This window comes from Cervus canadensis, chromosome 4 (genome assembly GCF_019320065.1).
Source record: "Cervus canadensis isolate Bull #8, Minnesota chromosome 4, ASM1932006v1, whole genome shotgun sequence".
NCBI lineage: Eukaryota > Metazoa > Chordata > Mammalia > Artiodactyla > Cervidae > Cervus > Cervus canadensis.
In genome coordinates this window covers 2,966,167-2,989,449 of record NC_057389.1, presented here as the reverse complement: position 1 = coordinate 2,989,449, position 23,283 = coordinate 2,966,167, and the positions used below count along the sequence as shown (strand labels likewise).

At 40.7% G+C, this 23,283-nt stretch overlaps 1 non-coding gene across 1 annotated transcript; it reads left to right on the top strand.

The window, feature by feature from the left end:
• Window positions 1-19,082: 19,082 nt before the first annotated feature.
• LOC122441184 lies at window positions 19,083-19,189 on the top strand. The gene has a single exon (XR_006269304.1). It is a non-coding gene; the product is annotated as a U6 spliceosomal RNA (small nuclear RNA).
• Window positions 19,190-23,283: the final 4,094 nt, after the last annotated feature.

Here is a 23,283-nt window from a genome sequence, read left to right as displayed (position 1 = left end):
TTGCCTTTCTTTGGGATTGGAATGCAAACTGACCTTTTCCAGTCCTGTGGCCACTGCTGAGTTTTCCCAATTTGTTGGCATATTGAGTGCATCACTTTCACAGCATCATCTTTTAGGATTGGAAATAGCTCAACTGGAATTCCATCACCTCCACTAGCTTTGTTCATAGTGATGATACCTAAGGCCCACTTGACTTCACATTCCAGATGTCTGGCTCTAGGTGAGTGATCACACCATCGGGATTATCTGGGTTGTGAAGATCTTTTTTATATGGTTCTTACAGCTAACATCATAATGGTGAAAACTGGAAGCTCTCTTTCCCTTAAAATCAGATGCAAGACAAGAATGACCTCTCTTGTCACATCTATTTAACATAGTAATATAAGTTCACTATATCTGAATGAATTCTATTCTAAGGGTGTGTTTGTAAGTGCAATTCATTCATAAGTTAAACAAAATCAGCCTAGGTACCAAAGTAACACAATTGGCTATATAGTACTATAATGTAATAGGTTTATAATACTTTTCATGCAAATATTGATACATAAAAACAAACACACAGAAATAAAGGTCTTTAATCTTATAGTATAATACTTTGAAAAATACAGTGGTACTGTACAACTGTTGGCATAAAGGGGCTGGCATCAAGGGACAGGAAAGAAGAGTTACGGATTGCAAGAGGGAGAGGAGGTGAGAGACGGTAGAGCCGAAGTGTCGTCAGCAGCAGGAGATGAAGGGCAAGCTGCAGTTTCAGTCATGACTGACGCTGGTGGCACGGGTTCTTGTTCCTTGCTGGATTCAACTCTATCTACCCTCTTGAAAAAAATGATGTGATGTCTGGGTAGTAGCTCTCTTTTCCTCATCATAGACGACATGGTAGCTCTGAATTGCATTCTGAATGACTGCTGCAGCCTTTGTGTACCATCTTATGTTTGGGTCCTGTGCCTCAGCAGCAAAGAGTGCCTCCTCAAATAAAGAAACTCTCCTTGCCATTTCTTGTGTCATGAATCTCTCCACTTACTTTCTTTTCCCTCTTGTCTCTCTTCATCCTTTCTTTGGGACTCCAATTCCAGAAGGGCTTCATTAGTAAACTCCTTGCGTGGTGCAGCAAGCAGTTCAGTGAATTCATCCTCTTGCATATCTAGCTCCATCTTCTCACTGAGTGTCCCTGAGTTGCTGAATAACTTTTGGTAACTCATCTACCTTTTTAAATCCACGAAAATTGTGAACAAACTGTGGGCAAAGGTTCTCTCAGTCATAACCTCACACAAAGCAAATTCAATGTTTTTTTTATGGCCTTGAATATGGTATAATCCTTTCAGAGTTGTTGCAGGGTTGTTTCTGATTCATCACTCACCTTTACTGCCAGACAGAAAGTGTGATGTGAATGATAGCTCTTGAAAGATGCTATAGCTCCCTGTTCCAAAGGTTGGATGAGTGACACAGTATTTGGGGGTAGATGCACTACTTTGATGTTGGATGAAGGTCACCTATGGATGGAGGGTGGACTGGAGGGTCGTCAAGCAGCAAAATATTGAAAATTTTTCTTCTCTAAGCAATAGTTGTCTTCCTCTGGAATAAAGTGGTGGAAAAACCAGTCCTGGAAAATGGTTTGTGTAACCCAGGCTTTGGGGTTACTCTTCCACGTAACAGGAAGAAAGCCCTTGGCTATGTTTTTAAGGGCTCTTGGGTTCTCTGAATGATAAACTAAGGTAGGCTTCAGCTTCATATTGCCAGAAGCATTCCCACCAAACAACAGGACTAACCTGTCCTTTGCTGCTTTATAGCCTGGCATCAACTTTTCCTCGTTAACTTTGGTCTGGCATCCTCTTCCAGGACAGTCCTGTCTCATCCACATTAAAAACCTGCTTGCATAAATATGTGCCTTTATGAGTAGTTTCTTGAAGTGTTTCAAGAAATTCCTGGGCAGCTACCATATCAACACTCACTGCCTCACCACTTTCCTTTATGTTGCAAATGTTGGCTTCAGCCTTGAACTGATGAAACTAGCCATGACTAGCATTAAAATATGTGCCCTCTGATTCTTTGCTGTGTTTCTTTTTCAAATCTTTATAAAGGCTTTTCACTTTCTCTTGAATCTGCATTAACCTGAGTGGAACTTGATTCTGTGCTGATCCCGTATCCACACACGGAGAAGTTTCTCCATCTCCTCCCTCACTTTTCCATGCCTCTTTGATACTATTGTAAACATCATCTGCACAATAGACTTTACATCTTGTCCTTTTTCATTAGAATCGTGCTGATGGTTGAATGATTCATGTTATGAATGAGCGATCTCTACATCTTTTTGCCTCACTCCACTCTAAATTACTTTCACTTTTGTTTCCATCGTTATTGCCTGGTACCTCTTAGAGTACACCTATATCATTGCTGCTTTTACACTTGCTTCTAGACATCCTGGGCTTGAAATAAAGATACTGTACTACCATACTCTCTATAGAACAGTAAAGTACACCAAACCACAGCCGTTGTAGGGGATGCACATACCGTGGCAATGTATGCCAGATATGTGAACTAACTTATGTGACTGGATACACAAATACATGCTCATATCTTTGAAAGTTCACAACTTGATGGTTCATATGTAGGGGACTTATTATACTGGAAGTCATAGCCATAGCAATCAGAAAAGAAAAAGAAATACGAGGCACCCAAATTTGAAAGGTAGAAATAAAACTGTCACTCTGTGCAGATGACATGGTAACATATATGTCTCCGGCATTGGCAGATGGGTTCCTTACCACTGGTGCCACCTAGGAAGCCCCGAAATACCATGCGCTGTGTGCATAGTCACTCAGTCATGTCCGACTCTTTGCAAGCCCGTGGTCTGCAGACCACCAGGCTCCTCTGTCCACAGGGATTCTCCAGGCAAGAATACTAGAGTGGCTTGCCATTTCCTTCTCCAGGGGATCTTCCTGACCCAGGAATTGAACTCAGGTCTCCTGTAGTGCAGGCAGATTCTTTACATCTGAGTCACCAGAGATTTTCTCAAAATACCATATGATTCAGCAAATCCACTGCTGGGTATGTATCCAAAGAGAGTGAAAACACAAATTCCAAAAAATACATGCAACCCAATGTTCAGAGATGCATTATTCACAATAGCCAAGATGTGGAAACAACTTACGTGTCCATCACCAAACGAATGGATAAAAAGATGTGTCATGTATCTATGCCACCCCACTGAGCACTGGATGAGACAGCCTGCGCTAGTGCTGAATTTCGCTCTTGGCAGCTCTGCATTGGAAAACTGATTGCCCTTGTTGCCAGAAGAATTCTTCTTTGACTATGCTGCTTTACATCACCAGCTCCTAAGTCAAAGTCCCTGAAGGGGGCGTCTGATTACCAGAGCCTAAGTCATGTGCCACTAGAGTAGGAAAGCAGGTATCTGGCATTTTCTGCTACTATAATGGAAAGTTTTGCCTCCACTTAGGATTTGCATGGTAGGAAATTCCTCAGACAGCAAAGAGGTTTGCATTCTAGGTAGTCAAAAGACAGAATACATGGCCACCTCCAAGCACACAGCTGATATTCAGAACCACCGTTCAGCATGACTTTTAGAAATGCGAATGCTTAAATGTGCTTAGAAAATAGATTCTTTTTTGGCAACCTGATGCGGATAGCTGGCTCATTTGAAAAGACCCTGATGCTGGGAAAGATTGAGGGCAGGAGGAGAAGGGGACAACAGGGGATGAGATGGTAGGATGGCATCACCGACTCAACGGGCATGGGTTTGGGTGGACTCCGGGAGTTGGTGATGGACAGGGAGGCCTGGCCTGCTGCAATTCATGGGGTCGCAGAGAGTCGGACACGACTGAGTGACTGAACTGAACTGAACTACAGTAACAGCAAAATGCAGAGATAAATGGGCTGTGAGATCTATACTACTATATCAAATGATTTCTGAAAGGTAAAAAATCAAGGATTTAGAAGAAAGAGTTGATACCAATGGTTCAGCTTCTCAGTCAATGCCGAAATCTTTCCCCACGATCCATTTCAACACTTGTAGTATTTGAGGAGCTCATTGAAATAGGGTTTCACTCCAACTCTGACATGTTAGTAGTGTAATGTTAGAAGTTTCCTCTTTATATAGGATGAACTTTCTCTCTTATAACATCCACTCATGAATCATAGATCTGATGACTCTAGTTATTCAGAGTAGAGTGAAGTACAAGTTTTATTTTAACTAGTGGAGTCAGACCAATATTTGATTCCAGACTTTGTTTCTTTCTCACCGGGTGACCACTCTAATTCTTGTTATCTACAACTGAAAAATGAGGACTATAGCAGTATCTACCATAGAGAGTTACTGTGAGATATAAGGCAATAATTTAGTGTGTAGATCAGTAACCAACAGAATGAACGTTCAACAGATATTAGTGATGACAATGATTGCCTAACTGATCATGACGATGATGATGGAGACAGCATTTCTGAAGTTAAAAGTCAGCTGCATGCAAATACAGAATGAAACCGAAAAAAGAACATTGAACTGTTGTGAGATTCCAGTCATAAACCTTATTTTTTCACTGGCCAATTCCATAGTCTAAAAGAAGTTACTATATCATTTTTTTCTGCAAAATGAAATATTGGGATTAAATTATCCTAATAAAAGGGCTTCCTTGGTAGCTCAGTCAGTAAAGAATCCACCTGCGATGCAGGAGATTAGGGTTCCATCCCTGGGTCGGGAAGATCCCCTGGAGAAGGAAATGGTAACCCACTCCAGAATTGTTGCCTGGGAAACCCCATGGACAGAGGAGGCTGGAAGGCTACCATCCATGGGGTCACAAGAGTCGGACATGACTTAGCAACTAAACCACCACCACCATCCTAATAAAATCCCTTTCAGCTCTAAATTTCTGAGATTCTGTTTACACATGCCAACTGTTTTTTACACTGAACATTACCAGTTCCCTCAACTGCACCTTGTATAAGTTAACAGACTCATCACAGTCTTGGTTCCCTTTCCTCAGCAATGCTTGCCAGTACTCAGACTATTATTTTATTAGTAGACTTGTTTCTTCAGATAACTGAAATTCTTAGTCATATTTTAGAAACTGAAAAGAGAGCATAAGGAGATAAATAAATAAAGATATATATATATACACACACACATATATATAGCATGTCTGACTCTTTGCGACCCCGTGGACTGTAGTCTGCCAGGCTCTTCTGTCCATGGGATTTTTCAGACAAGAACACTGGAGTGGATTGCCATTTCCTCCTCCAGGGAACCTTCCTGACCCAGGGATCAAACCTGCATCTCTTGTGTCTCCTGCACTGGCAGGCAGGCTCTTACCAGCTGAGCCACAGGGAAAGTCATATGCTGTTGATCAGTTGCCCAGTCATGTCTGACTCTTTGTGACCCCATGGACTGTAGCATGATGGGCCTCCCTGTCCCTCACCATCTCCCAGAGTTTGCCCTGGTTATTGTTCATTGCATCGGTGATGCCGTCCAGCCATCTCATCCTCTGACGCCTTCTTCTCCTTCTGCCCTCGATCTTTCCCAGCATCAGGGACTTTTCCAGTGAGTCAGCTGTCTGCATCAGATGACCAAAATACTGGAGCTTCAGCTTCAGCATCAGTCCTTCCAGTGAATATTCAGGGTGGATCTCCCTTAAGATTGACTGGCTTAATCTCCTCGCTACCCAAGGGATCTCAGGAGTCTTCTCCAGCACCACAGTTCGAAGGCATCAGTTCTTTGGCATTCTGCTTTCTTTACAGTCCAGCTCTCACAACTGTACATGACCACCGGGAAGACCACAGCCTTGATTATACAGACCTTTTTTGGCAGAGTAGTGTCTCTGCTTTTCAACACACTGCCCAGGTTTGTCATAGCTTTCTTGCCAAGAAGCAATTGTCTTCTGATTTCATGGCTGCAGTCACCATCTGCAGTGATTTTGGAGCTTATGTATGCATATATATATATTTATATATATAAACAATGTAAAGCTATGAACCATATGGCTTGCATTAACTCTTTATGAAAAGAAAGTAATCTTACACAAACAGAATTTGATTACTTGTGTTTTAAACACAGGTCTTATACGCTTAGAAATACATCTGTATTCTACAGATAGTCTGTATATTTGATCACACTCATCTGTAAACTCTGTGAAGGCAAGATATATGTCTTTTCTTCCTCCACTGTATCCTGGCATTTAGCAAAGAATATATAAACGTACACACACAGAGAGACAGGCAAACATGATAAACTGAAAACTTGCAACATGTGTAACCCTAAATCTTATCTCAAAGCAAAGACAGACATTTATCTCTTCAGGTGCTGACTTTGCTTTTGAGGAATGGTGTTATGAAGAGTTTTGAATGGCATCTCAAAAAATATGGTGCAAAAATATTTTGCTAGATTAATTTAATCTAAGCTTTTCAGTCATTAACAAGCCTTTGAAAATTCAGTGCTGCCTGGAGTCTATACTGCCAAAAGTTTGGAAATGTTGACTTAGAGGTGGGAAGAAGTAGCCAGAAATTGCTTTTGTAGAATACCCCCTAATTTTGTTTTGAAGAAAGACTAAGTGTAGATGAGGACACTGAGAAAGAGAGATATTTTGGACTGCAGGGCCATCATTATGCAGATAATATTCAGCTTTATTCAGCCATACATCTCTCTTTCCTCCAGCCCAGATGGTGAGATGACTCATCTATTCCACTGGCCAGCAAAACAAGGGAGACAGAAGAGGAGCTGTTATAATCCAGATAAAAATGGATGATGTTTCAGAAGCAAGGGGAAAATATTTCTAGGCAATGATGATGGTACATTGATAGTACTTGTTAATACTTTACATTCCTTTTCAGATTCACAGCTTGAGTCTCATATTGCTTTCAGGATTCCTAAGGAGTAGTAGTTCTGACCAGGAATCCTTTTTATCTTTGTCATAGATGTAAGTTGCAAGTATTTTTGAGCATCATTTTACTTTAGTGATTTCTCTTTGTGAAGCCTAAACATCAACCTTCAAATGTGTGACTTTTAAAATTAGCTTCTTTGAAAATCATCTGGCAATTTTACGTGGAGCACATTCTTGTCAAGGATTTGGCTAGGATGAATGTATAAATTTCTTTACTGAATAACTGTGAAAGAATGGCTACTGGGTACAAAGAACAATGAGGCAGATAATTGTGGGGTTTGAAAGACAAAACCGAATGGAGTAGGATAAAGAAGGTTTGTGTATTCTTGCTTCTGTGGTTGTCATTATGAGAGGTTATGCTGAGTCACTCTGTAGGAGTTTTTAGATATGCCATTACTGGGTCGGGAAGATCCGCTGGAGAAGGGTTAGGTTACCCACTCTAGTATTCTTGGGCTGCCCTAGTGGCTCAGAAAGTAAAGAGTTCACCTGCAATGCGGGAGCCCTGGATTCAGTATCTGGGTTGGGAAGATCCTCTGGAGGACATAGCAACCCACTCCAGTACTCTTGCCTGGAGAATCTCCATGGACAGAGGAGCCTGGTGGGCTACAGTCCACGGGGTCGCAAAGAGTTGAACATGACCAAGTGACGAAGCGCAGTGCAGAAAATCATGTGTCTTGCCTCCTTCCCCCAAAGACCTGAAGAAATAATGGATCTCTAGGAAATCGGACTTGTCTTTCACTGAAGAGAGAATGGAAATAAGGAGTTAAGATTTGTTCTTACCTACTAGTGGCGTAACTACATTTTGAATCTAACTTCCTATTCCGTTTACTCCCAGAGCCGTTGACCTGAGTTTCCTTGGCTACAGATTCTATTAGTATTCTTCAGTGCTAAAACATTTGATAGCTGCCTAAGCCTTGTGACATTGGGTAAAATCTCTCACGGGCACACTCAGGGACACTCCTACCGGCTGAGTCCACTTTCCTGTTGTTATCTGGGGAGGCCTATTTACATGCCCCATGCTAGCCAAATGAAACTTGTTCATACCATATACACTTTATTATGATGCCACTACAATCTAGCTAACTCTGCTATTACTGCTCAGAATACCTTCCCATACTGCAGCAGGCATCTCTTATTTTGCCTGCCTAACATAGATTTCTTCTTCTTCTGGTAATAATGTCTGGAATCAGCATTGGGGAAGAACCTCCTCTCGTTGCATACAATCTTTGTGGGTTCATTAATCAAGGTGTTCATCCCAATTTTGGCTTAGGAATGGATACATTACTTATGAAAAGCCAGTCAGAGTCTATTTCTCCCTGGAATTTCAATCTCGAGCAGCGTAAGAATAAAGCATAGTTAGAGCTATTCATCAAGATAGTAGTGTCTATTAAAAAGATTGTCAATCATCCCCTACTTTCTAGATATCCAGAGCTGCTCTGTTTCACATCCATTCCAACACAAAGTTATTCAGCTTCTCTGTAATTCTATGAGCTAAACCTTTATTCACCTAATAAATTCTCTATCTGCTTAAGTTAGAGACAATTTCTATTGCTTGTAAACAAGGAATACTGATGGTCTTTGTAGAGAGAAAAATGGCTCCTCAAAGATGTTCACAACCTAATCACCAGAACCCATGAATATATTCTGCTACATGGCAAGGAGGAATTTGGTTTGCAGAAAAAATTAAGATTGCTAATCAGCTGATTTTAGGATAAAGAGACTATTTCAATTGACCCAATGTAATCACACAGCATTAAATGGGGAAGAGGGAAGCAGAAGAATTGGAAAGAGGAGACATCCTGAGAAACACCTGATCTGCCCTTGCTGGTTTCACAGATCAAAAGGGGCTGTGAGCCAACGAATGTGTGTAGCCTCTGGAAGCCAGTAGTGGGACATCATGTGGAATACTGGCTAGTACCACAACTGCTCTAAAACAAAGTCTGTATTAAAAATGAAATAAGATTAAAAAAAACAGAGGGAGAGAAATGCAAAAAGCATTAGGATAATGAGGGAAAGACAGAAACAGGTAATTCCCCAGAAAAGTATAAAAATTGCCCAGAAAGATGAGAAAAGTTGTTCAATTTCACTTATATTATATTGTTGCTGTTCAGTCCCTCAGTCGTGTCCGACTCTTTGCGACCCCATGAATCACAGCACACCAGGCCTCCCTGTCCATCACCAACTCCCAGAGTTTACTCAAACTCATGTCCATCAAGTCGGTGATGCCATCCAGCCATTTCATCCTCTGTCGTCCCCTCTCCTTCTGCCCCCAATCCCTCCCAGCATCAGGGTCTTTTCCAATGAGTCAGTTCTTTGCATCAGGTGGCCAAAGTATTGGAGTTTCAGCTTCAGCATCAGTCCTTTCAATGAATATTCAGAACTGATTTCCTTTAGGATGGACTGGCTTGATCTCCTTGCAGTCCAAGGGACTGAGAAACTCAAATTAAAACATTTCTTATTTTGTTTTTGCAGAACATCTTTCGTCTCTTGGAGACAGTGCTCCCTTTTGTGAAAAAGTGTTCTTCCACCCCACTACATCCCTGCAGTTCTAGTTAACCCAGTCAGTCACAACTACTTGATACATATGAAGCACTCCATTAGTGTCAGCTGCTGCTGCTGCTAAGTCACTTCAGTCGTGTCCAACTCTGTGTGACCCCATAGACGGCAGCCCACCAGGCTCCCCCGTCCCTGGGATTCTCCTGGCAAGAACACTGGAGTGGGTTGCCATTTCCTTCTCCAATGCATGAGAGTGAAAAGTGAAAGTGAAGTCACTCAGTCGTGTCTGACTCTTCATGACCCCAGGGACTGCAGCCCACCAGGCTCCTCCGTCCATGGGATGTTCCAGGCAAGAGTACAGGAGTGGGTTGATTAATGTCAGCTAGTAAATTGTTATTTGACTTTTGGCAAAATCCATGTTTGAGAAAATTTCCATTCATGGACAGCTTGAAATCGAAACACAGTTGCTTCCTAGGCCTTGGAGATTGGAAGGAGGATAATAGTGACCACAGTGGGCATTATGGAGGCAGTAATACATGTGTCAGGGTCCTCTCCTAGGTCAGGCCCAGGACACACCGTTACATGAAGAGGCACTCTGAGTCTGCTCCTCCTTCCTCACTCAGATGGTTGATGTCTACCACACTGGCCACCACAGTGACAATTGTAACTTGATGTTAGTTTGACTTCTAGGCTAGACATCAGGAAAGTCTATTTAGCCTCTCTCTCATACACTTGCACATGGACACACACACACACGTTGTTCACCATAAAATTAAGAGTGATGAAGGTATTATGGAATCTAGAAAGATGGTACTGATGAACTTATTTTCAGACTAGCAATGGAGATGCTTCCCTGGTGACTCAGACGGTTAAGAATCTGCCCGCAATGCAGGAGATCTGGGTTCAATCCCTGCGTCAGGAAGATCCCCTGGAGAAGGAAATGGCAACCCCACTTCAGGCAGTATTCTTGCCTGAAGAATCCCATGGACAGAGAAGCCTGGCGGGCTAGAGTCCCTGGGGTCTCAAAGAACTGAACAAAAAGAACTGACTCCGCGACTAACGACGATGGAGATGGAGACAGAGAGAGCAGGCTCACGGACGTAGCGGGGAAGGGGAGAGGGGGGCGAGCTGAGAGAGTAGAATGGCAGCAGGCGTTACCCTGAGTGAAACAGATAGCCAGTGGGCAGTCACTCTCTGACACAGGGAGCTCACCCCAGCGCTCTGTGATACCGAGAGGGGCGGGCTGCGGTGTGAGCTGGGAGGGAGCCTCGAGAGGGAGGACCACACGTGTAGCCACGGCTGGTTCGTGCTGACGTGCGGCAGAAACCAGCACAATGCTGTAAAGAAATTATCCTTCAATTAAAAGTCCATGAATTTAAAAAAGAGTTATTCAAGGAGGAACGTCTCACTTCAAGGGCGTCTTGTCCCACATCCGCCTATCCCGGGCTCTGAAAAGATGCTCATCGGCAGCATCATCTTTCAGTTGATTGGACCACCTGCACAGTGGTGGCTGTTGAAATCCAGCTTGAGATATCACTCCTTGCCAATTCTTTTTTCTTAGCAACCTGTGGTTTCTTGGTTTACAGACCTTGGTTTGGTTTCTAGTATTGCAGCTATAGCCTAGTTTAGGATCAAGTATAAAATCCCCGGATAGATCAGTCCTTGCAAGTGGGTTTAGGGAGAGGCCACTGATGATGGTCCATTTCTACAAGTCCTGAGACGCTGACTAGAGGTAAGCTACCCAGGAGATCTGGGAGGCATCAGAATGTAAATTTATTAGCTTAAAATGAAAGATAACTGTCATGAGAACTAGAAGACAGTCAGAAGGAAGAGTTTTCCCTTCTTATAATCAAGATCATGTGACTGAAAGTTCACCTACACATAAAGATTTTAATAACAGGAATTACATAAATCAAAGGTCCGTTACTAACAGGGTTGATGTGTCCAAAACTCCATGGGTATAGTTTTGCCCTAGGGACAGTATTCAAAACGTGATGCCTAAGACCCTCTCTCATTAAGAATCTGCGGAGATGGACATGGCCAGTGTTATCCTTGATAACACTCCTTTGTGCGTGGGGGGAAGGACCCCAAACCACCCTCCATGGCCCTCTTTTTCTGGGTTTCTTGGCTGGCCTGACAGGTAAGGTTATAAACATCATCTACACTTTATCGTTCTGAAGACCTAGAAAGTTATCCCTTCTGCAGGAGAATCAAAATATGTCCATCAAAATATGGTGATTATACTCATTTTACAGTTTGTCTCATAAAGCAATCCATTTCCTTCATTTCTAAGTTCTTGAGGGCCACCTCTATATATAGTTCTCTGTTCACATTACATCTAGCTTCTGACAGGCACAGTATTTTCAATTTGTTGCCATATGGAGAAAAACATGCAAGAAACTGACAGATAATAGCTTAGAAATTTATCTTTATATTATGAAATGCAATAGACAGGTGCGAAAATGTTGAGTTACCAAGTTAAATTAGTTATAAAGGATGTATCCTTAAAATAATCGCAGCAGCAGATTTTTCTTAGTCTAAATGGCATTCAGTCCTTTCTGATCATTCATCACGTTTTCTGTAACATAATTGATTTTTAATATTTGATGCGTTCATATCTTATTAACTGTATAATAGCGATCAGCATCAGATGAGGGTAAATTTGTTTCTAGAATGAGTGATTAATGTTAAAACCCTTTTGTGAAGACCATAGCGCATATTTGAATGAGAGATCGAAACATGTTCACAATACCAAGGGAATTACGTTATCAGCTATAAACTGCTCATATGCTGCCATCTGCACATTATTCTTCTTTCCTTAAACTATTCATGTATGAGGTAGTGATACATCTCAATTATTTTTCAAATAGGCAAAGTTTAAAAATTACAAAATATCATTAACTTATTTGCAGTTTTATGTTTTGACTATTTGCCGAGTTAGCGTCCTTTCTCAGTGGCCCTTATTTTAGAGCATTTTTAAAAGCTCACAGTATGGTAGTTGTATGAAACAGCTTGTCTGCTGGAAGGATTCTGGGAAGGAGCATACTGTTCCAGCCTGGTTTTGGTTCTTACAGGCTAATATTCTGACTCTGGATAGGAGGCAGGCAACGGTGAAGTCCAACTAAGCTCTGCATGTGGATAACAGGGCAACTAGGTACGTATTTAACCAGTAACTTCTGCCCAGTCACTCTCCCCTGGAGCTGCTGTTCGGGATATTTGTCATGGTTTTGGCCCAGCATATTTGAACAAAAGCCCCACATTTCACAGAATTTCTGCTTTATGAGGTCTGTCTCACCAAGGTAGAAGACAGAAAATCCAGTCTCTTTAGCAGTGAAGAAATCGGCGTATGACCTATGTGCCTTCATCAATCACTCTGTCCTGTGAAGCTTTGATTGCAAAGTCAACAACTCAAGGAAGGATGCTCTGGGGGTCCTACTGGGCTGGTGAGGATGATGACCAAGATGAACGGCTTTGAGGGTGGCGGTGGTCGCGTGGGTGAGCTTCTGGACTGGGACTGGCTTCACTCCCATCAGTATCTGAGCTTCTGGCACCAGTGTAGAGAGAGCGTCCAGTGCTGGTAGAGCCAGGGGCAGCTTCGTGGCGGTTTCTTTAGACCATTCTTGTTGGAGGCTTGGCCGCAGGTGTGGTTCTTGCCTTTACAATTCTGTAGCTTACAAACTAGTCTTTTAATAAACTCATTTTCTGTTTAACCCTCAGAGTCAGAGTGTATAAGTAAGAACTCTGATCATAATGTAAAACTTCCAGATATAAATCTGAAAATTTTAGGGCCCCTGATGTGAAGGTAAATTTGAAAATAAAGTTAGCATGAAAGAAAGGATGGCTGAGTGGTCAAGAGTTAAGAACAGATTTGATGAGTACCTGGATCCCACCTTGCCTGAAGCTAATATGACTATCTATATGTGAAAATTGTGAAAATTGCTCAGTCGTGTCTGACTCTTTGTGACCCCATGGACTGCAGCCTGCCAGGCTCCACTGTCCATGAAATTCCCCAGGCAAGAATACTGGAGTGTGTTGCCATTTCCTTCTCCAGTGAATACCTATGGAAAGAGATAAATCCTTTTTTTTTTCTTTTCTTTTTGCAAAAATCATTTTGGGTTGGATTCTTTGTCACTGAAGCTGAATGAATTCTGATTAATACAGGTTCTTGATTAATATATATATTTGCGGCAAGAGTGTCAAAGAATTTATGGGTGTTTTAAGACAACCACAGTGATACAGCTCATCAGTGAGAGAGTTGGGATTCAAATCTAGGAAGTGTGACTCTTACCTACTACGTCAAAGGCATCTATTAATCGGAATATGATACATATACTGCTGCTATTTAGTCACTAAGTCACGTCCAGCTCTTTGTGACCCCATGGACTGTAGCCTCCCGGACTCAACTGTCCATGGAATTCTCCAGACAAGAAGACTGGAATGGGTTGCCATGTCCTCCTCCAGGGGACCCAGGGATTGAACTCACATCTCCTGCATTGCAGGCAGATTCGTTACCATCCAAGCCACCAGGGAAACCCCATGATACATATATATGTGCTCAAAATCATAGTCATTAAAACTTATATAGGGCCTCCCTGGTGATCCAGTGGCTAAGAATCTGCCTGCCAATGCAAGGGACGTGGGTTCCATCCCCGGTTCAGGAAGATCCCACATGCCGTGGGGCAACTAAGCCCATGTTCCACACCTACTGAGCCCCACTGAGCTGCGGCAACTACTGAGGCCCGCGCACCTACTGCCTGTGCTCTGCGACAAGAGAAGCCGCCTTATAGAAGCCCATGCACCTCGGCAAAGAGTGGCTCCTGCTCGCCGCAACTGGAGAAACCCCGCGTGGTTCAGTGAAGACCCGGTAGGACCGAAAATAAAACAAAACCGAAAAAAATAGACAGCAGTGATTTAAAATTTTTCTTTTTAGCAGCAGAATCTTTTAAACAGAATTTTTTTTTTTTTTTTTAAGTAAAGCATGTTTTTGAAAGTCTGCTATTGATGAAGGTTGGATTTGGGACGGGGTCAGGGTGCGGAGGCCCTCTGTCCACTCGGCTTCAGTCCAAACCCTGAAAACCCCTCAGGAATCTCAGGAAAAGTGCTGGTCTCCTCAGAGCACCAGTGTGAAACTAGCTGTTCATACTTGTGAAATTCAGGGACCATGAGGATATTCAACATGCAGTGTTGGTGAGAAAAGCAAATTAAAACGCAGTTTATTTTTGTTCAAAAACAAGCAACTCCAAATACATATAAAAAAATACATAGGAAAACACATGAAAATATTCATGGACTGATGGGTTTGAAAGTGGTTTTACTTTTTAAATTTTTATTTATCTGAATTATTAAGATTATCTTTGTATGGAGAAAATCAAAGTTTATTTTTTGTTAAGTTCAACCTTCCTAAGCTGACTTTCCCCTAAAAAGCCCTGACCTCACTACTTTAAAATAATGTGTTGACAATGTCTGATGCCGAATCAAATTAATTTTTCAAAGTTAATGGAAAACTGAGAGACATAGTCAGTTTTGTCTGTGTCTTTGATAACTGAGAAAATTACGCATTTAGCATATATTTAGCAGTCTGCTGACACTCAGGAGTATTTCAATACTGAACTGAACTTAGAATTCTTGGTTTTTCCCTTTCAGTCTATTGAATAGAAACCCCAAAATGGCTTCATAGCTTTTGAACTAGCTAAGAAATATTGTCCTTTTCAAAAACATGGCATTTGAATAGAAACCATGGCTTTTAGATGCAAATGATAATTTGTTTGATACAGAGGCCTCATCCGCTCTCACCTCCTCTCCTGTCAATGCCCCTTGCAATCTCGCTGAGATGGACGTTCAGGCCTAGTCATTGGATCGGTTCTGGTTCAGTGGTACTCAAAATTAGCCTCAATGTGGCTAGCATCCTTCTAAATACATCTGCATGAAGAAGAGAAATTGTTATCGGTCCTTTATCAGCACCACTAAAGATTTTGCCTTTTTGATTAAAAACTGTAATTTTAAACATCATTGAAACAGATAGACTGAGAAATTAAAATTCTATTTTGTTATCCCCTCCAATATATGACATCAACATTTGTACATTTAAAGACAGCTGTCACGAGAAAAATCATGGTTTGTTTTGGCATTGTAAGGGGTCTTGGAGATCATGTGGACTTGTTTTGCTGGTAAAGAAACATATCCTACAAAGGTTGTGACTTGTCAGCGTTACACAGTACAAGGAGGCTGATCAGACTAGAATTCAGCTCTTCTTACCTTTGGCAATCATGTCATACTACTCGTTACGAGAGAGCTTCCTAAAACTTCCAAATGGGCTTGAGATCTCTGGCATTTCCATCTGATGATTTTCTTTTTCTTATGGGAACCTGGAATTATTAGCTCATGACCATTGTTTTTCAGCAAAGTATGCCAGGGTCACAGAGCCTTCTTCTGGGGGAAAAAATAAAAGACTGTAGGTCTGGAGTATGGATATGTGAGTACATCCCTTGCAATGAATTTATAATTGAATTTTTCATTGAGGTCACAGTTTTACCTCATGGAAAATAATAAAAATGGTCAGGATATATCCTTCTTTATGAGGGGGACCCCCAGAGAGGCTTGGATTTAGAACTATGAAAAGGCATTCTCTGTCAAAATGCTCCCCAGTTGCCAACTAAGAGACCTCAGCTCTGGGGCTCAGGACAACTCAGGCAAGATTCTTACCATTAGACAAAGAACTGGGAACGATTATTAATTGTTTATTCCTAATTGGGAATTCACAGGGAACGAAGGCAGTATGAAGTGCTCTATTGTTATCTTGTTAATTCTTTCTCATTGCAATAAGAAGAAATTTAACCCAAACAGGAGGTACGTCCAAGTTTAGGAGACTTCTACAGCAACTCTATGACCGCATTCTATGATTTAAAGAAGCAATTTTTCTATGATTCTCTTACCAGTTCTGTGATATTAGCACAAATGAGGATGACAGGGTCCAGAGAAATGAAGCAATAGGACTCGGTCATAGTGCTGACTCTGCACGGGGACCTGCTCCTCAGGCCCTTAATCATTGCTGATGCAGCTAGAGGGATCTTACAGACATGGAGACAATCAGTTAAAAAAATCAAGATTAAACAACAGAGAATGCGAGGGGGGAATGATCTGAGAGAACAGCACTGAGACATGCACATTACTATATGTAAAATACATGGCCAGTGCAAGTTTAATGCATGAAGCAGGGCACCCAAAGCCGGTGCTCTGGGACAACCCAGAGGGGTCGGGTGGGGAGGGAGGTGGGAGTGGGGTTCAGGATGGGGAACACATATATACCCGTGGCTGATTCATGTTGATGTATGGCTAAAACAATCATAATATTGTAATTATCCCCCAATTAAAATAAACAAATTAAGTTTTTTTAAAAAAGATTAAACAACTGGAAGTATTCAGTTAAAGACAAAATTCCTGTGACTGGTTCGATCCCTGGGTTGGGAAGATCTGCTGGAGAAGGGATAGGCTACCCACTCCAGTATTCTTGAGTTTCCCTTGTGGCTCAGCTAGTAAAGAATCCACCTGCAATGCGGGAGACCTGGGTTTGATCCCTCGGTTGGGAAGATCCTCTGGAGAAGGGAAAGGCTGCCCACTCCAGTATTCTGGCCTAAAGAATTCCATGGGCTGTATAGACCATGGGGTTGCAAAAAGTCAGACACGACTGAGCAACTTTCACCTTCACTTCACCTTCATGCAGTCAAAATACTGTCCTCACAGAGGCAGAGATGCTGAGTGGCTTCTTTTCATTTTGGCTTTTGGCCATGAATTTGTAACTTTGGGAGACTGTTCTATTCTCTCAGCTGAAAGAAAGCAACTGGACTTTGACATGCCCTTATGGTTGATAGACTTAAAAAGTGGTACAATTAAAAATGAACAGCTTCCACTCTCTGGTGAAGTATACTTTAAGGGTCTGCTGTAAAATCTTCTATAGCATCTGGAGAGAGGCTCATAGACTCTGCAAAGCTGTAGATGAGCTCCCCACACATTGAGGTGACCTAAAGCAGGGTGCTATGTTGACAGTGACCAGCAGATTGAGACACTAGTTTACCAGTTAGAACATTCAAATGGTTTCACCTTCATTCATTCAATTTACTCACAGATCCAGTTCTTACAGGTTCCATTTAATTTCATTCAGATTGTATAATTTGCATGGATGATTTAGCAAAATAATTCCTTATTTTCTGTTAAAAATGCCTTTTATAATATTCATCCTTTCAATCAATATTCACAACAAATATTTACTGTTAGACACTGAGCTGATCACTATTTGCAAATTTTGTCCCTCTTTTATCTGTATTTCTTTCTACTTCCCTCCATCTAGAAATATCCTTTCACATGCGTGTTCAGTCGTGTCCGACTCTTTGCAACCCCATGGACTGTAGCCTGCCAGGCTCCTCTGTCTAGCAAGAGGGGATTCTCCAGGCAAGAATACTGGAAGTGGGTTGCCATTTCCTCCTCCAGGGGATCTTCCCGACCCAGGTATTCTTTTTCTTTTCTAGCTAAATCCTCCTTATCCTGCAGACTCATCTCTTCTGAAAAGGCTTACTTAGTCCACAAATTACTTTGATGCCAATATTTTCATTTACACCCAAATGGGTATAGATAATCTTCACTGGGGAAGAATATGCCATGTGAAAACAAAAGTGGTTTGTAATAGACATGCAAAGGAAGCCACATCTGCAGGTGAGAATTAAAAAGAGTAGCCAGAGAGACAGGAAAACCAGGAAAGACGCCAAAGGAACAGTGTTTCCAGACACAGAGCCTAGTGAGGCTTGTTCACTGCTGCAGAGGAGACAAGTAAACTAAGAAGTGAAACTTTCATTGGTTTATATTCGAATCTGCTTCAACGCACATGGTGGCACAGTGGTAAAGAACCCACCTGCCAAAGCAGGAGAGCAGGAGACGCAAGGTGGACCCCTGGGTTGGGAAGATCTTCCGTAGAAGGAAATGGCAACCCACTGCAATATTCTTGCCTGGAGAATCCCATAGACAGAGGAAGCTGGCAGACTACAGTCTATGGGGTTGCGAAATAGACCGACTCTAGCGACTAAATAAAACAGCAACAATGCATGTATAGTATACTGGAGTGATTCATAAAAATCTAAGAACAGTAGTTACCTACAGAGGAGAGCAGGCTCTTGGCAGATGAGGACTATGGACAGAAGGTTGGCTTTCACATTTTGCATGCCTTCTAAAGTTATTGACTTTTAAATTATGTTAATGTAATACTTATTCAATATATTAAATTAACAGTAATTAGACTAATTGTAACTCATTAATGTTCATAACAAATTAGCAAAATATACAAACTTCTAAAATTTTTATGTGAAATTAAAATTGAGTTTCATGGGTCAAATAATCTAATCAACGTTTGCATGAAATTTGTACAATACATCCTTTTGCATTTGCCAATTATACTGCTTTGGAAAATAGAGGATGTTTTCCAATCCGTTTGAGTTGAGAATCAAAATATACTGAAATTGTATAAGGCATTTTCTTGATTTCACAAAACTTCTGGAATCCTTTAAAGGAAGTGAAGTGCACCAGAAATAAAAGATTTATGTATAACTAGTGAAGGATAAAATCTGTGTGTTCATCATGAAGTTTATCTAAGAATGAAGAATGTTTAAAAAAAGAACTTTCCTTTGGGGAAATGAAATAATGAAAATGACAGAATTAGTGCTCGCTTCGGCAGCACATATACTAAAATTGGAACGATACAGAGAAGATTAGCATGGCCCCTGCGCAAGGATGACACGCAAATTCGTGAAGCGTTCCATATTTTTAAAAAATAAACAAAATTGACAAACCATTAGCAAGACTCATTAAGAAACAAAGAGAGAAGAACCAAATTAACAAAATTAGAAATGAAAATGGAGAGATAACAACAGACAACACTGAAATACAAAGGATCATAAGAGACTACTACCAGCAGCTCTATGCCAATAAAATGGACAACTTGGATGAAATGGACAAATTCTTAGAAAAGTATAACTTTCCAAAACTTAACCAGGAAGAAATAGAAGATCTTAACAGAGCCATCACAAGCAAGGAAATCAAAACTGTAATCAGAAATCTGCCAGCAAACAAAAGCCCAGGACCTGATGGCTTCACAGCTGAATTCTACCAAAAATTTAAAGAGCTAACACCTATCTTACTCAAACTCTTCCAGAAAATTGCAGAAGAAGGTAAACTTCCAAACTCATTCTATGAGGCCACCATCACCCTAATTCCAAAACCAGACAAAGATGCCACAAAAAAAGAAAACTACAGGCCAATATCACTGATGAACATAGATGCAAAAATCCTTAACAAAATTCTAGCAAACAGAATCCAACAACATATTAAAAAAATCATACACCATGACCAAGTGGGCTTTATCCCAGGAATGCAAGGATTCTTTAATCCGCAAATCAATCAATGTAATACACCACATTAACAAATTGAAAGATAAAAACCATATGATTATCTCAATAGATGCAGAGAAAGCCTTTGACAAAATTCAACACCATTTATGATTAAAACTCTCCAGAAAGCAGGAATAGAAGGAACATACCTCAACATAATAAAAGCTATATATGACAAACCCACAGCAAGCATTACCCTCAATGGTGAAAAATTGAAAGCATTTCCCCTGAAATCAGGAACAAGACAAGGGTGCCCACTCTCACCACTACTATTCAACATAGTGTTGGAAGTTTTGGCCACAGCAATCAGAGCAGAAAAAGAAGTAAAAGGAATCCAGATAGGAAAAGAAGAAGTGAAACTCTCACTGTTTGCAGATGACATGATCCTCTACATAGAAAACCCTAAAGACTCTACCAGAAAATTACTAGAGCTAATCAATGAATATAGTAAAGTTGCAGGATATAAAATTAACACACAGAAATCCCTTGCATTCCTATATACTAACAATGAAAAAACAGAAAGAGAAATTAAGGAAACAATACCATTCACCATTGCAACAAAAAGAATAAAATACTTAGGAGTATATCTACCTAAAGAAACAAAAGACCTATACATAGAAAACTATAAAACACTGATGAAAGAAATCAAAGAGGACACAAACAGATGGAGAAACATACCGTGTTCATGGATTGGAAGAATCAATATTGTCAAAATGGCTATTCTACCCAAAGCAATCTATAGATTCAATGCAATCCCTATCAAGCTACCAACGGTATTTTTCACAGAACTAGACCAAATAATTTCACAATTTGTATGGAAATACAAAAAACCTCGAATAGCCAAAGTAATCTTGAGAAAGAAGAATGGAACTGGAGGAATCAACCTGCCTGACTTCAGACTCTACTACAAAGCCACAGTCATCAAGACAGTGTGGTACTGGCACAAAGACAGAAATATAGACCAATGGAACAGAATAGAAAGCCCAGAGATAAATCCACGAACCTATGGACACCTTATCTTTGACAAAGGAGGCAAGGATATACAATGGAAAAAAGACAACCTCTTTAACAAGTGGTGCTGGGAAAACTGGTCAACCACTTGTAAAAGAATGAAACTAGAACACTTTCTAACACCATACACAAAAATAAACTCAAAATGGATTAAAGATCTAAATGTAAGACCAGAAACTATAAAACTCCTAGAGGAGAACATAGGCAAAACACTCTCCGACATAAATCACAGCAGGATCCTCTATGACCCACCTCCCAGAATATTGGAAATAAAAGCAAAACTAAACAAATGGGACCTAATGAAACTTAAAAGCTTTTGCACAACAAAGGAAACTATAAGTAAGGTGAAAAGACAGCCCTCAGATTGGGAGAAAATAATAGCAAATGAAGAAACAGACAAAGGATTAATCTCAAAAATATACAAGCAACTCCTGCAGCTCAATTCCAGAAAAATAAATGACCCAATCAAAAAATGGGCCAAAGAACTAAACAGACATTTCTCCAAAGAAGACATACAGATGGCTAACAAACACATGAAAAGATGCTCAACATCACTCATTATCAGAGAAATGCAAATCAAAACCACAATGAGGTACCATTACACGCCAGTCAGGATGGCTGCTATCCAAAAGTCTACAAGCAATAAATGCTGGAGAGGGTGTGGAGAAAAGGGAACCCTCTTACACTGTTGGTGGGAATGCAAACTAGTACAGCCGCTATGGAGAACAGTGTGGAGATTCTTAAAAAAACTGGAAATAGAACTGCCGTATGACCCAGCAATACCACTCTTGGGCATACACACTGAGGAAACCAGAATCTGAAAGAAACATGTGCACCCCAATGTTCATTGCAGCACTGTTTATAATAGCCAGGACATGGAAGCAACCTAGATGCCCATCAGCAGATGAATGGATAAGGAAGCTGTGTTACATGTACATCATGGAATATTACTCAGTCATTAAAAAGAATTCATTTGAATCAGTTCTAATGAGATGGATGAAACTGGAGCCCATTATACAGAGTGAAGTAAGCCAGAAAGATAAAGAACATTACAGCATACTAACACATATATATGGAATTTAGAAAGATGGTAATGATAACCCTATATGCAAAACAGAAAAAGAGACAGAGAAGTACAGAACAGACTTTTGAACTCTGTGGGAGAAGGCGAGGGTGGGATGTTTCGAGAGAACAGCATGTATATTATCTATGGTGAAACAGACCACCAGCCCAGGTGGGATGCATGAGACAGGTGCTCGGGCCAGGTGCACTGGGAGGACCCAGGGGAATCGGGTGGGGGGGAGGTGGGAGGGGGGATCGGGATGGGGAATACATGTAACTCTATGGCTGATTCATGTCAATGTATGACAAAACCCACTGCAATGTTGCAAAGTAAAAAAAAAAAAGAAAAAGACAGAATTATTCCACTTGCCAAAAAATGTTTGTCAAAGTATTAGCATCAAAAATATGTCATCAGATAGGCTAGAACATTTTTATAAAACATGAAACACATATAAACAAGGACTCTATCATTATGGGTTTTTAGTGCTGTCTATAGAGATACTTGTTTAAAGTATTGGTTATATATTATAATTTCTGTGTATTAAAGCTTTCATAATGTCTCTATGCCATTTGCTGTAATTGCTTTCTCTTTCTGTATCATACTCCCTGGGATGAAATCTAACCTGTCAGACCCTCTGTTCTGGGCTTATTTGTAACTAAACAAGAGATTGCTTTTCACTGTTTTTAGCTGAGCAGCCTGAAATAAATTCCAATTTATTTGTAATTCACTTAAAATTAATTGGAATTAGGAAATACCCTGAAGTTCAATAAAAATGATAATACCTATTCTTTTTAAAAAGTATGTAAAATACTTGTTTATATACCAAGTTTTCTAAAACGTCCAAAAGAATTTTCCAAGAACTTAATTTAAATATTTGTAACTTTAAAAAAATAAAACGTTCCTCCAATGGTTAAATTTCACATTTTACCTAAGAGAAATCCTTAGGATGTGTATTATATATCAATTTAGTAAGCCTAAAAGATTATAAAGGGACACAACTCCATCCTTAGAGTAGATTTTGAAGACTAGTAGCCATGTATGAGTCCTTAAGGGAAAGATGGCAATAACCCAACATTTGATTCATTCTCTGTTTTAAGCACAATTATTAATATAACATTGTGTGTGTGAAACTCGCTCAGTCGTGTCCGACTCTTTGCAGCCCCAAGGACTGTAGCCTGCCAGGCTCCTCTGTCCATGAGGATTCTCCAGGCAAGAATACTAGAGTGGGTAGCTTTCCCTTCTCCAGGGGATCTTCCCAACCCAGGGATCAAACCCAGGTCTCCCTCATTGCAGGTGGATTCTTTACCATCTGAGCCACCAGGGAAGCCCAATATAACATTATAATTTATACTTTATTAACCATTAAGAGAAAATAAACTGATTTCCATAATTTTTCTTT